Consider the following 13,907-nt stretch of genomic DNA (forward strand, 5'->3'; position numbering starts at 1 on the left):
AGTCTGTAAGTGTCCCAGCCCCAAATCCCAACTACAGGAAAAATCAGCATGTAGGTCCCAGAGAAACCAGAGAGAAGGGAAAACTCAACGGTGAAGGCAATATCACTTGGGACACCATGGAAGGGAAATACCCCTTATTAAATTCCTGATGAATTAGGAACCACTTGTTCAGTTAAATCCCACAATGTGGAAGGCACATGTGGCTATGCTGGCCAGAGAAAATGCCTTGAGATTAAAAAAAAACAAATCCCCGAAACAAGAATTTACTAAATAAATGAAATTAAGCCCAATCAGAAAGAACAGAGACCTCCCCCGTGCCTACCCCTTGGAAATAATACAGAACACATTTCACTGACTGTAGCCGAACGCTCTGCAGGAGATACAGGGAAATACCCTGCTGGGATATATTCCCTTGCCATCGGGATACCACAGCAAGATGGGACTGGGAAAGCTGGGCTGGAGTCTCTGTTGTACTGGTCACACATCCCATTTCAATTACTGGCACTGTTTGGTAGCCCGGTTGACTCTCACGTCAGGCAATCGGACAGACGGCAGATGTTAGAAATTGGAAACACGGCAGTGAAGAGGTGGTAAGTCCCAAGACTACACAGGGACAGCTATGCAGGGAGCATAACACGATGTTTCCTCATGTGATGGCAGCATTTTGTGCTTGCTGGTGGTGTGCTCTCTGTTAGGGACATCTAATCTAAAGCAGTCGGGCAGTTTTCACCAGATGAGGATGTGGTTATGGTATGCACCTACTCTGTTCATCCAGCCTTTAGCAAGGCAACACGGACACACTTGGTAGAAGCAGAAGTAAGACCTTCTCTAACTCAGATACAAATGCTTGTCCCAGTCTTGCAAGATGCTTCAAGTCCAGAAAATCACTGTCTTTCAATTCCCAGCAGTCACCACCCACGAAGCTCCATGGGTCTTAAAAATGACAGCAAGTGGCAGATCAGAAGAGTAGGGTGTAAACTATGCAGTAGATCATGGCTTGCCTGGGAAGTACTTTCATGAGTTCATTGAACACAAAGAAACAACTTCTAAACATCTCCAGCCAGATATGGACCAATTACCAAGATCACCAAATTTGCCCCATATTTTAGTGAGAGCTCTGATGGTTTGACCTTATCCATCAAGATGTCAAAATGAATGGTGGCTGAAGGAAACCCTGTTTCCATCATGAGCAGATGTTGAAATGAATGTAGCATGCCTGGTCACTCAAAAATGGACCTGTTAGCTTAAAATTAACTATCAGCAGTCCAAGCCTGGAAGGCAGCAGGATACCCTGCCAAGTTGCCTCAGATACAAGCCATGTGTAATTTGATCATATTTTTCATTATTTAGAGCAGACTTTTAAAAAATTCTGTATCTCAGCTGAATTTTAAGTAAGTTCCAGAAGTTAATGCAATTTTGAGAACCGGCGTAGAAGAAACGAGCATCTTTTTCATCTGAAGTGGGGCAGGGAACAGAACCCTCCACCCTTCAGAGTTGTTGCGTCGGGAGTTACTGGGCTAAATCCAATCCCACAAATTGGTAATTAGCATCCTTGCAATTAGTATCCTTGCTGTCATGGACAATACCCATTGAACTTCACTCAGTCACAGATTTACTTGGAAAGCCCTGGAGCGGGCTTTACCCCAACCACTCCTGATGGCCAGCATGGCAAACACATCACGCGACACAGTCGCACCACTGTCCAGCTGTCCTGTTCCTGCTCCCTCTGGGCTTTTACTGACCACAGGCTTATGTTGCAGTAGGAAGCATCAAGTCCCTTCCACTAAAGCTGCTTAGGGTGGGTTAGGCTAGACTAAACCACCCATGAATCGTCAGTATGACATCTTGCTTAGAAATGTCTAACCTGGTGGCAATGACAAGAAAGCAGGATAAAACGCTACACTTTTGGGCTATGGAGCATCATTCCCAGACCATTAGGCACTTCGGTACTAACACCTTTTGTAGGCTAAGAGCTAACAAAGGATTTTCTTTCCATAGCGTAACGAAGGCAGATTTCATGTCTTCAGAAGGAAGCTCCTTGCTCTTGTTGTGGGAGTGTTCAAGAGCTGTGTCTGCAGGACAGAATTTTCCACGTGGTGTCATGAGACTGGAAGCACAAATGGTTGTGGGATCGCAAACCTAGAAGTGGGATCACAGAGGGAAGTGTGCACAGCAGGAGTGTGCAAGGGCCTTGCAGGAGTAAGTGAGTGTACAGGGCAGTGCTGTGCATTTGAAGTCCCTTGTATTCTAGAAAGCAAGCAAAGACCTACCTAAAAATCATCATAATTTTTTCTCAGATAAGAGTACCTACAATTTACAAGGCAAGAAAAGAAAAAGCTTTTAGTGCATCCCAAGAGCAACTCCAATACTCTTACCTCTGCAAAGTAAGCAAAGAGGAGCCTTCAGTGCTCAGCCCTCTGAGGTGTAACTAGTGAAAGGATGCCCAAGTGGTCGGATAACCAGGTTGGGTAGCTCTGCTCAGCACCATTCATGTCTTCCAGGACCAAAAGGGAGCCCCAAAGCACAGCAGATTCCTGCCATAGCTGCATTCACTCGAGATGTCTCTCAGAAGGAGCAAATCCTCACCTTTCACCTGGGCTGGCATTTCTATTTCACACTTGCACATACACACCTGCAACCCGACGACCCTGTGGAAACACTTGAAGGTAACAGTAAACTCAAAGTGATTGATCTACAGATGATTTACCTTGGCAAGGAGGGCTACAAGTCAGCTACCAAGTGGACTGACAGACGCTGCACTCCCATACACAGGAGTGAAAAGCTTCCCAGGATACTGGCATGTCTACAGCATCAAGAAACTAAATTATTAGGAGCAAAAGTAGTGGTGCCTTAACATAGAGACTGGTGAGGACGTGCTCTAAAAGGACCTCAAAACCCTTCGGCCAAACTAATGTTCCCTCCAACCTGCACGTGGTCAAATGCCACTTTATTCGGGATCATATTGTCAGAATTAAAAGAAGTTGAGAGGGAAAAGAATAAATGGCTTCTTGCCTTCTTGTCTATGTTTCTTGAACAGAGAAAGGGTGTCCTCTGTTATCAAGCCTTCCTGGGGTCACTGGTGTTGCTCTACCACATGAAGAAGAGGTTGTGGCTGCGCTACAGGGAATTAAATGGACAGCAGAGGTGAAAAGAGGGATAAAAGCCATTTATGTCACGAAACACCATCAGGCTGAGACTGCTGCTTCGGAAGAGAAAGAAATGGGGACAGGATAAAACCGGGTGCCACACATCAAACTCGTCACATGATCAAGAGCCATTTGGCCACGTAACTTGCATGGCTGAAGGGTGGGAGATGGCACCGTTCCTGGCCTCCCACCACTCCTCAATAGGGCACAGGCAGACGGGGCATGCCAAACAGCTCCAGGGCAGACTGGTGGGTTTGGCTTGCTCCTCCCCACATCTGGGGACCCAGCTTACTTGCCAGCCCCTGTGCTATCACAGCCTTGATGACAGTCACCTAACAACGCTGGTACAGGACCCCAACCGCAAGCCAGGTGCAGCTGAGAGCTGCATATAGATTGCAATTCTGAGTTACGCAAAGAGAAAGAATAGCCAGCAATCATTAAAAATAATTAAAGCCACTTTTATACATGAGATTTTAAGCCTCCACTTCAGATTTTATCTACCCTGTAAGTATCAGGGTGCAGGATTAGATCTAATGCAGGAGGGCAAATTATCCCTAAATGTGCATCATACCCAGCACACATCTCCTGAATCCAAGCTTCCCAAAGAATATTTAAGGGACCTCACATCTCTCCTCTTTTTTGCCCTTTTCCAAATATGTTTTGCTGAAAGTAGGATTTACCGAACTGAAAATCCATTAGAAAGTCACAGTATAGAACTCCAGCACAGAGAAAATAACAAGATACAGAATAGCTCTCACTTTCCCCCTTCGCAATATTTTTTGCAGTAGTCTGAATCACAATGAGAGTCACATTATCTCATCTCCTCACTTTGGACTGTGACCTGCAGTGACTACAATATAGCTCTTCAATTTTCACTTACCTTCTCCCTAAGAGACAAAATGAAAGGGGAGCATCTGAAATTCAGCAACCCACGCACCTGTAACGCATTTCGGACTGCTTCTTCCTCTGAAGCCTCGCCAAAGACTAAGACGGAGCTTGAAAAGAGAAGATGAAAACTCCAGCCTCTCTGGAGGACACACTGAAAATCCTGCAGACTCTGGGAAAACTAAGATAGCTGAGAGTCAACCCTGCTGACTCTCATTCTGCCAGAGAGCTGCAGCTGGTGCCAGTGAAATATTTATGCAAAGACAGCAGATGTTGCGAGCAAAGTATGAAGAAAGACATGAGAGCTGCAGTATTAGGTCGGGGCATCCAGCGCAGTGTTTCCTTCCTACAATGGCCAACATCAGATGGTTAACCAGAGTGTAAGAGCATGACAAGCACATGGAGACACCTCCATCTTTCCAGCCTCCAGTGACCTATAGCTCAGGGACCTTCCGAGGGACGAACTGCATCTTGGAAATGTCTTTGCATTCAATACCCTGTAGGAACTTTTCTTCTATGAATCCTCTTATTTTGGAAACCATTTAAATTTTTAGCACTCCCAATGTCCCAATGAGTTCCACAGGTTTACTGCATGCTGCATGAAAATGTTACGTCCTTTCATTAGTTTTCAACCTCCATCCTGCTTGTTTCCTTTGTTGCCACTCAATTCTTGCATAAGAAGAAACACTAAAAGTTTTTAAAATCTGGGAGAAATGTTGACTATTTCTTCCATATCCCCGCTGCCATCTCTAAGGCTTGGGAACATTTGTCTGTACATCAACAGCAAGATCAGAAATAACATTTAAGCACCAACAGTGCAACCTGGATAGTACTGAAGTGCCTGTGCTCATGGAGAGACTGAAGAAACCTGGAAGATCCACACGAGCACCTCTTAACACAGAGAGCAGCTCAGTTCAACCCAGACCCTGGCCCAGCAATAAATGCAAATGAAATGTTGGCCCAGCAATAAATGCAAATACTTAGAGCCCCTGGAAATCTCCAGTGTCTGTCTGGCATCAGCCCCTTCTCAGAGCTTGCAGCTAAGCAAAGTCCAGACGAGCCCAGCGTGGCTGGTGCCCCAAGAGATCCAAGCTTAGCTCCCTCCCATATGGGTCAGAGATGATGGCTGGGGCTTGAGTCTTCAGATGGTCAGCAAATAGGTTTGCCTTGGGGTTGAACAGCAGGGAAGCTTTACCATGAGTCCAGGAGACAAGGGGCAGACTGTAATTCATGTACAGCTGGAGAAGAGACTAAGTACCCTGTGCTAGGAGCAAGCACAACCCTGCTGAGAAACCCCCACCAGCCTTCCCATTGCCTTCAAACCATTCTCCCAATTCTCCACCCCCCATCTCGAGGCAAACAAAGATCATCCATAATCCATGCGCCCTCACCAGTGCAAAAGCACGCCATAACTGCCGTGTACGAAAGAGGAAATAAATCTCAAATTGTTCGTTTCAGTAAAAAAAGGTATGAGGGAGCTGCTGTACTGCTAGCTGAAGGGTTAAATGTGGTGCTACCCAGAGATAGCTCCTTTCCTAGCTCATCTCCCAGCTGCTGGGCTCTGGCTTGTTTAATGAAGATTGATTGCCTTCAGGAGGCCACCTCTGTCTAGACTGCCTATGGCCCATTTTTATTACCCCCACCCACGCAAGGGAACCCAGGACCCAGGCACGGAAAAATTCCAGGCAATGGAGCAGCAAGAGAATAAACTGAGTTTTCTTAGACCGAATAGTGCCAGGTCTTTCCTGGCCCTTTCTCTTGGGCACGGATTCTCTTGGGTCTAATAACAGCTGAGACACCGACACCGTTTCAACAATGGGAGCCCAGAGAACATTTCATTTTTCTACCCTGACTTGTATTCATACAGTTTGCAGTAATCTACTGCCTCCAAGGCCTCTTGACTTTAGGTTACGACAGCACTAGGAAACTTGTGTCCTCGCTGCAGCAGCCTTGCCGAGCTATTACAGCCCCAGACCCGCAGCCTGTGCACACCAGTCTGCAGAAAGGCTAAACGTATGCTGGGTCTGCCGCAGAGAGCTCCCTGGAGTGCAGGACATCTGCTTTACAGCCTCACCATGAGCCAGTGGGATCCCCACAGAGACAAGGAGGACATGAGATTATTGATGACCTGGCCAACTAAAGTCCTCAGACCATGCCTATGCCCTTCAATAAGTGGACCAAGGAAATGTCTTCTAGCCCCGAGGCCAACAGATAAAATACAGTTTCTGTCCACAGAGCTAAATTATGTTTATACCCGCATCCCCAAATAGGAGTGGTATCTACACTGCCTGGTCCTTGGTCCATGCTCGCCCCAGACTGGACCTGTGCATTATTTGGGAGTGTGATAGTTTGTTTGGGCTAAAGCCACGCCAGGGACTGTGCTAATAGTGGAACAAATTTTCCATCCACTAATCTAGGAGCCCCAGTCCTGTGGCATGATATGTCATCGATCTCCATAACAGGCACGAATGAAAGTCACGAGCGAAACAATAAATGAGGTGGAGCTAGATACCATGTCTGTTCTCTGAATACACTCTTGAAGACAGTAAAAGCAAAGAAGAGGACAAAAGAGCACTGCACAGGAAAAGATGGATGAGAACCAGACATGGGTATATTTTATGTGGGAAAATAAAGTTTAGGGTAGTAGAAGATTTCTAGCCCTCTCAGAAGGGATCTTGGAGCAACTTCCTAAAACCTTGTTGGAGCCCATGTGAAGTCATGTCAAGTTACTCAGGGAGTGCTGTGGTTTCGAAGGTCTTTGACCATGAGACTTCTTCTGAATAGACAGGTAGGTCCAATTTTCAAAATCCCACATGTCCCGCAGTGCACTGAAACTACAGCTCGGTGCCATGAGGTCAGGAAGAACTCTAATTCCCATGATGTGGGAGCCAGATGCAACTTGGGTTGGAGAAACATTAATAATGGACACAAGACCTAGATAAAAAACCACCACTATGTTAGTGGTGGTTTTCCTGGCTTTCACTGAAGGAAAAGTGAACTTGGGTCCAAAATTTACAATACACTGAATCAAAACCCCAGTGTTGAACACAGGGAGCTCTGGGAGGCAGACTGCAATGCTGCAGCTTCCAAAATTCTTTAATACCTAAAGATGTATTCCCTTTCAATTTCCTTGTCACCAAAGGCTTTTAAAGCAACAAGCTCTACCGGGGATGAACGCACAGTTTAGATGTTTAATGATAATGATTCTCTGATGCCTTGACGGTATAGTGAATTAGTGCATTAGTTCTTCATCTGAAGGCACGAGGGAGGCCAAACCCAGTCTTAAATCATAGAAAATATGAAAAGATTTGCAAGGAGGGAGTGCTGGCATGGCTTAGCAGGGAGGACAAGCTGAACTCACCAGCGTGTCGCTTTCCAGGGGCAAGGTGGATCAGGACTGAGCGTACGGAGGGAAGCCAGTTAAATGTTAGGCTCCAAAGGAGAAGAAAACATGTCCATGTTTTGATACAGATAACTCTGATTCACCTTCTGGACAAGAGTAAAAACAGTAAAATAAATAAATAAATCTCTTTTCCTCCTCTTTGCATGTGTTTAGGTTATTTTAATTGAAAGAACATTTCTATGAGAACCCATCAATCACCTCTGGAAAGTTATGCTCACTCGCCTAAAGCATGGAGAGACATATCAAATGCGGGGAGACTCTCAAAAGGGAAAAGCGCTTCAGGTTGAAGTTCTTCCAGCTCATTTAAAGAGATGTCAACTTTAACGATCTTAAGGAATGAGGAGGAGGAAGGGGGAGAGGGCTAAAAAAATATGAAGCTATTTCCCATTTTCCCTCTATCTCCCCCCAAAAATATGCCTGGAGTTTTTAGCCTTTACCATTTTTGACAAGTAGCAACACACATAGGCAGTTCTAGCACCAGTACTGCTTGATCAAGGAGTTCTGCTTTGGAAATCACCCAAATAAAACTTGGCAGAGAAAAACAAAAGGAAACAAAAAGGGGGGGGTTTAAAAAGTGACAAAGAGGAGAAAGAAGGCCAGATCCTCAGCAGAGCAGTTTCTTGCATCTCCTCCTTGTCACGGGAGCCCGGCTGCTTTACACTAGTAAGGGACAGGCTCTGAACATGTCAGAGAAACATTTGTAGGTGAGAAAACCAGCTCATGTACCTCACACAAAATGAAATGTTTGAGACAGCAGGAATGTCTCCTGCTCCATCCAGAGAAACAGTGATCATTTCTGAAATGCTAAGCTGAGAATATGCAAGGTGTTAAAATGCAATGCATTTAGCAAATAACTGAAATTGCTGAGAAAATATCTACCGAGGAGGGAGTGGGAGGAATATCTGGGGGACCTGGAAGTTTTTGATGGAACACGTAATCGCAAGAATGTGACAATTTAAGGAGAGGAGAGAGACTTACCCCTTCTAACACACCTAAAAATACATCAGAGATTTATTTTAGTTATTTTTAAAGTGATGTGATATCATAAAAGAAATGGAAATTTAGCCACAAAAGGCCACAAAAGCCACAAAAGGCTTCCCAACAGAGAAGCAAAAGACTCCTGCCCCCAGCCCAAGCTTTAAAAGTCCAGGCGTTGGGGGCATTTCAAACAAAGCTGGTGAAAGTGGAGTAGCACTTCTTGAATTTCTATTGCTGCACATTCCCAAAACAAAGGTGAAAGAATTGAGATGGAAAGTTTTGGAGAGCTGCACAGCAACAAGATGGCTGCTGGCAGAGCAGACTGTTTTAGGACATGAGTTGTCTCTCCCAACAGTACTCGTTGACACCTGGGTTAGATGAGTTTAGGTTTCAGGCATACAAAAAGGACCTATTCCTTACCATTGCTCTCCCACAAATATACACCTACCATGGAGATACATAATATTGGAGAGGAGAAATGGAAATCCCAGGATCTGTTCCCTTCCTTTGCCCTGACTGATGTGACCTAATCTCTGCCTGTGTCTGCAGCTTTACTGTCCCCACTATAAAAGGAGATTAACAATACTAATAATCTGTTGAGGAAAAGTGCTGTCAGGCCTGAGGACTGTGAATGAGGAGTTCATGTTGGAAAAGCTAGGGCAGGTGAGAAGTCCCCATCTTCAGCTGTGTGTTTTCACCACCACAGTCTGAACGTTCCTAGTTCATATCAGCGGGGATCCAGCTAAACCTCACCTACGGTGGGTTAAGCTACAAGGGTCTGCACTTTGGGAGGTGCTCAGATGAACAGTAATGGTATCTTGGCCATGGGATGACAATATTTGCTCACGGGTGCTGAAGAGATAAGGGCGATAATTCCCCTAACAGTAAAAGCCTAACTCTCAGTATTTCAAGTCCCACAACTGGTTGCTATGCCACTAAAATCCAGTGTGCTCTTTCCTCTTTTGCCCACACACTATTTCACAGAACAGGCTTTTGGTAAAAACAGTGGAAATAAACCCAAGAGTTCACCCTCTGCATATCCCTCCCCAACTTGTCAGAACTGTAATTGGTTCAAAATCTCTTCTTTACCTTGCAGGGAATTCAGTTACAGGGAACAATTGCCTGGAAGAGAAAACGAGTCCAGTCTTGTCTGCACAGCCACATACCGCAGGAGCTCTTAATCTTTTAGCAGGAGAACCAGCAGGATTGGATTCAGACAGGAGCAGGGTCACAAATGGAAAGGAGAGGAGCCAGATGAGGTATCTCACCTCAGAACGAACCTTGCAGGGTCTTCAGGGAAATCATTTATAGGTGTCTGAGTGTCTTTTTTAACTGCTATGTATTGAGTTATTCAACCCCTCTACAACCAAAGCCTTAAACCTGGCATGTGCCTTCCACCCTGTGGATCTTCAGCGTGCTCAAAACCTTATAAACCATCAGGAGTCATCTTCTCACATCTCTCAAGAAAACTGCAGAGAGAGAAAACAGTAAAGTCCAGGCCATGTCAGATGCCAGTTAAAAGGCAGTGAGTCCATCACCATCACCCAACACCTAACAGTCTGTCACTTCAGCAATTTTCCCATTCTTTGGAAATGCCCTGAACACAGAAACGCAAGCCCATGTAGACTGGAGAGTCCAACTTGCCTGTTCTGAATCCCTTCTCTGCAACGTCCACCATGAAAAATATCATTATCATTGTCATAATGACATTGTTATTGGAGATGACACATCACACTCCATTTCAGCAGAGACACCATTGCTGGTCAGAAGAGGAGAGGTTTGAATGAACAGTAAAATATACAGATAGACCAAAGATGCTGTTAAACAAAGGAAGGTCAAGGTGGAGCTCAGATGTACTAAAACCTGTTAATGTCTCCACTTGCAGTAACTCTGTATAATAAATGGCTTCTCTTTACCTGTGGCATCTCCATCTGACCACAGACTCAGAGGTAAAGTAGTCTAAGGTGAAGCCAAAGATGAAATCTAAGGTGAAATAATTACATATTTGTAAGTTGTAGTTTATGTAGTTAGGAATCATGCATTTCATTAGCTTGCTCTGTTGGCATCTTTCAAAATCTGCCAGGACTGCAGAATTCACCGTCTCAGAGATGCTTAAATTAAACATGCTACCTTGGCAGATCGACTTCAGAGATAGTCACACAATACCTGTGTGACAGCTCTGCCACCACTGATACCCTGCGGTTTGAATAGGCATTTGCAGCACTAAAAGTACAAGCAGTTTCGGGCTGAGCCAAAGGTCAATAACTGCTCTGTGACAGATTCACATCCTTCGTGGACCAGGCACAGCAGAAGCCCTATAGCCTCTGCACATCAGTGTTTACGTTAGAATTACCTGCCTTTTCCTGGCATGCCTCATATACATATTGATCATGAAAACAGGCCAGATTGGTTTGATTGATTTGCTTCCCATGCATTAAGAACACGATTGGTTTACTTCTCAGGAAAAGCCGTGCTTTAGAAAACAAGAGAGCAAGAAAGCCTTTCCAGGAAAGCTCAACTTTGAGAAACAAGATTTTGCCCGTGTCAAAATGTCAAAGTCCCTGGTGTTTTGTCAGATTTTGCCACACCTAACAGGCTCAAAAAATGTTTTTCTGGAAATGAAACAAAAGAACTTTTCATGCAGGAGCTCACAGCTCTGTCTGGTTTCACCTGTCATCGTATTTGTTCCCAAAGCAAAGACCAAAAATCTATGATCCTTTGGGGAATCAAGGCCTGACTGTCTGCATATCGGGGCTGGGAAAATTGGCAAACTACTAAACAAATCTGGTTTCCTAAATTCCCTGTTCTTGTTTCCTCGCTGGCAGGTGGAAGATCACTCGCAATGCGGTTCTCAGGCAGAGCTGAAGGAACGATTTCTGAGGCACTCAGTAAGTCAACACAAACCCCTTCACCCAGCATACTAAGAGTCTACAATTTTCCTTTGTACTGCATTTCAGAAGACAGGAACTCAAAATGCTGCCAGGGCTTATTCAAACCTTGAAGCGCTACAGATTTGTACTAGAGAAGACACCACCACCACCACCCCCCCAGCCTGAATTTCAGGCAGAAACAGAATCCCCAGTGTTTCCATGATGTGAAAACATGTTTTGTTTTATTTCAGCCATCTCTGAAGAAAGTCAAAATAACACTAGAAGAAGCAAGACGATGTTTGTAGGTAGAAGTAATATCTTTTATTAGAGCATCTGCTGTTGTTGGAAAAAACAGGTAAGCCCTGGGCAGTAAAGAGAAGCTTTTGTTCTATCGGTGAAAGCTTATTTAATTTTCCAGCTATATTATTTCAACCTACAAACCTCATCTTGTCTGTGTCCTTAGACCATCCTGACTGCAAGAACATGGCCTCAAGAGCATTGCTGTCCATTCACAGTATGCAAGACAACTTGGCTGCATTGCCAAGTGTTAGTATTCACTCCTGGTAGAGAGACAGGGCTGAGAAATCGCTCTTGCTCATCAGATGCTTACACTGACATCACTGGGTGTCCGCCTTTCGATACACTGAGGGTGAACTGATTTTTAAATTACTTTTGAAACGGTATTTTTTAATATTGATATGATTATTTTTTATATTTTCTGTCATTATTTTGTCATTCATTTTGATATCATAGAATTGATGTGAACTGAATTTTGAATGGATTTAATTTTTATTTTAATAGGAGTGAATTATATTATTAGATCTTAGATCTGAGATGGGGATCCCTTGTGAAGAATACATCAACCTGTAAACAAGGAGCTCGGCATGTTGGTCCAGCATCACAGCTGGGATGAACCAACCCCACTCCATGCAAAGCGAAAAAGACAAGTCCAGCAACTACATCTCTAGCCTCATATTGGGGTGACCTGGAAGTTTTTGCAGTGATATGAGCCCCCATCCCTTAAGAATTAGACCATGAACTCAACAGACTCAGAACTTCCCTCAGCCAGACAATTCGTCCCAGAACCAACCTCATATTTATAACATTAGAAAGGATGTTAAGTACTCACTAGCCCAGACAAGACTGCCCTCCCAGAGGTGCCAGGCTACAATGAACAGCTCAAAATGCTTTATGAGCTGACATTTTGGTTTTACTGTTACACTGGAGCAGTTCAAAAGAAGCAATTTGTTCTGTGGCTTAATGCATTTAGGAACCAAGGTGCGGCACATTTATTGTGGCAGAAAAACAACCTCAGCCTTCCCCCCCCCCCGGCCTTTGAAGCACAAAGAAAGCGAATGAAAGGCGAAGAAGTGAGCACCCAAGGTAGCTAAAGCTTATTAGTGAAGGGAACAGAAAAAATCGATCATTCTGACCTGTGCAGCAGCTGAGGATGTGGAAGCAGGAAACCCTGGAGACGTTACAAAGTGCCAGCAAGCTTGAGCAATCATCTTTGTTGCTAATGAGCCATGGTGCTTTTTTATAATATATAAACCATTTAAAAGGACTTGATGGGAAGACCAAGGAAGTCAGTCAAAGTGTTTCTACCTAGAGCGAGGTCAGAAAACACTGAAACGTTTTGTGAAATGGGGGAAAAATGAACTTCTGCCAACTACAGAGCAAGAGCTCAGCAAAACTTCTGGGGTTTCCAGAGGGTCACCCAGATGTTTGGGCCCCCAAAGCATTATTTTCTGGCTGACCATCCTCCTAGAGGGCACATCCCAAGCCAAAACTTCTGGAAACATCACAACGGAGGCCCCAGATCCCTTGGGTCTGTGATGCTTTTATCAAGAAACTGCGGGGTTTCTATCTGCAGGCAAAGCCCACAAGGTACCCGAGGATTCCTGGGTGTCATTGCTGTTTCCAGGTTTTCAGCCATAGCTCATGTAAGCCCTGAGGACACATGCTTCAACCACCCTGGGTTTCCAGCCCCCAGGTAAGGAGCCTGGAACCCTGGGATCTCCAGCTTGGAGTCAAAGAGCCTAGAAACTCTCGCAGTGAGCAAAAGAAATGGGCAATCCTGGCAGTTTTGCCCCTGTCATTAGCTGCTTTTAGCAGCAGAGAAGCTGCCAAGGCTGTCACATTCCCTGAAGAGCTGGAAATCATAAAAAAGAAGTGCTTCATTTTTGGACTGACCATAGTTCTTTGCAATGCGTTCATGGGATTTCACACTTCCTGTATTTAAAGGGAAAAAAAAAAAAAGATTTGGGTCTGATTCAGATCAAAACTTTAGTAAAAACCAAATGAAACATCTACAGCATGAAAATCCCACTTTTTGATCGATATGGCTTCTACTGATCACAGACGGCTTTGACAGACGCTCAGCAGGACTCTCCATGTAACTTTAGAAAAGAAGACGCTTCACCCCTGAGTATCAGCCACATTAGCGGCAGAGAACATAAATTGCTCCAGCTGCAAGAATGCAAAAACACGCTCTAGGACACAGGGATAAGGAGTAACAGGGCAACAACACAATCTAATAGGGACAAAATAAAACTGAAACTGCCATAGACACTGTATTAAGCCCTATGGAAAGTCCACGCCAGACTGGAGAGTCCACATCTCGGG

General features: G+C 44.7%; 1 protein-coding gene across 1 annotated transcript in view; it reads right to left on the reverse strand.

Annotated features, from left to right (window-relative positions):
• The window catches only part of LOC140649644 (uncharacterized), a 147,318-nt gene that overhangs the window by 131,556 nt on the left and 1,855 nt on the right, over positions 1-13,907 (reverse strand). The gene's annotated exons all lie outside the window — the stretch shown is intronic.

This window comes from Ciconia boyciana, chromosome 1 (genome assembly GCF_034638445.1).
Source record: "Ciconia boyciana chromosome 1, ASM3463844v1, whole genome shotgun sequence".
Taxonomy (NCBI): Eukaryota; Metazoa; Chordata; class Aves; order Ciconiiformes; family Ciconiidae; genus Ciconia; species Ciconia boyciana.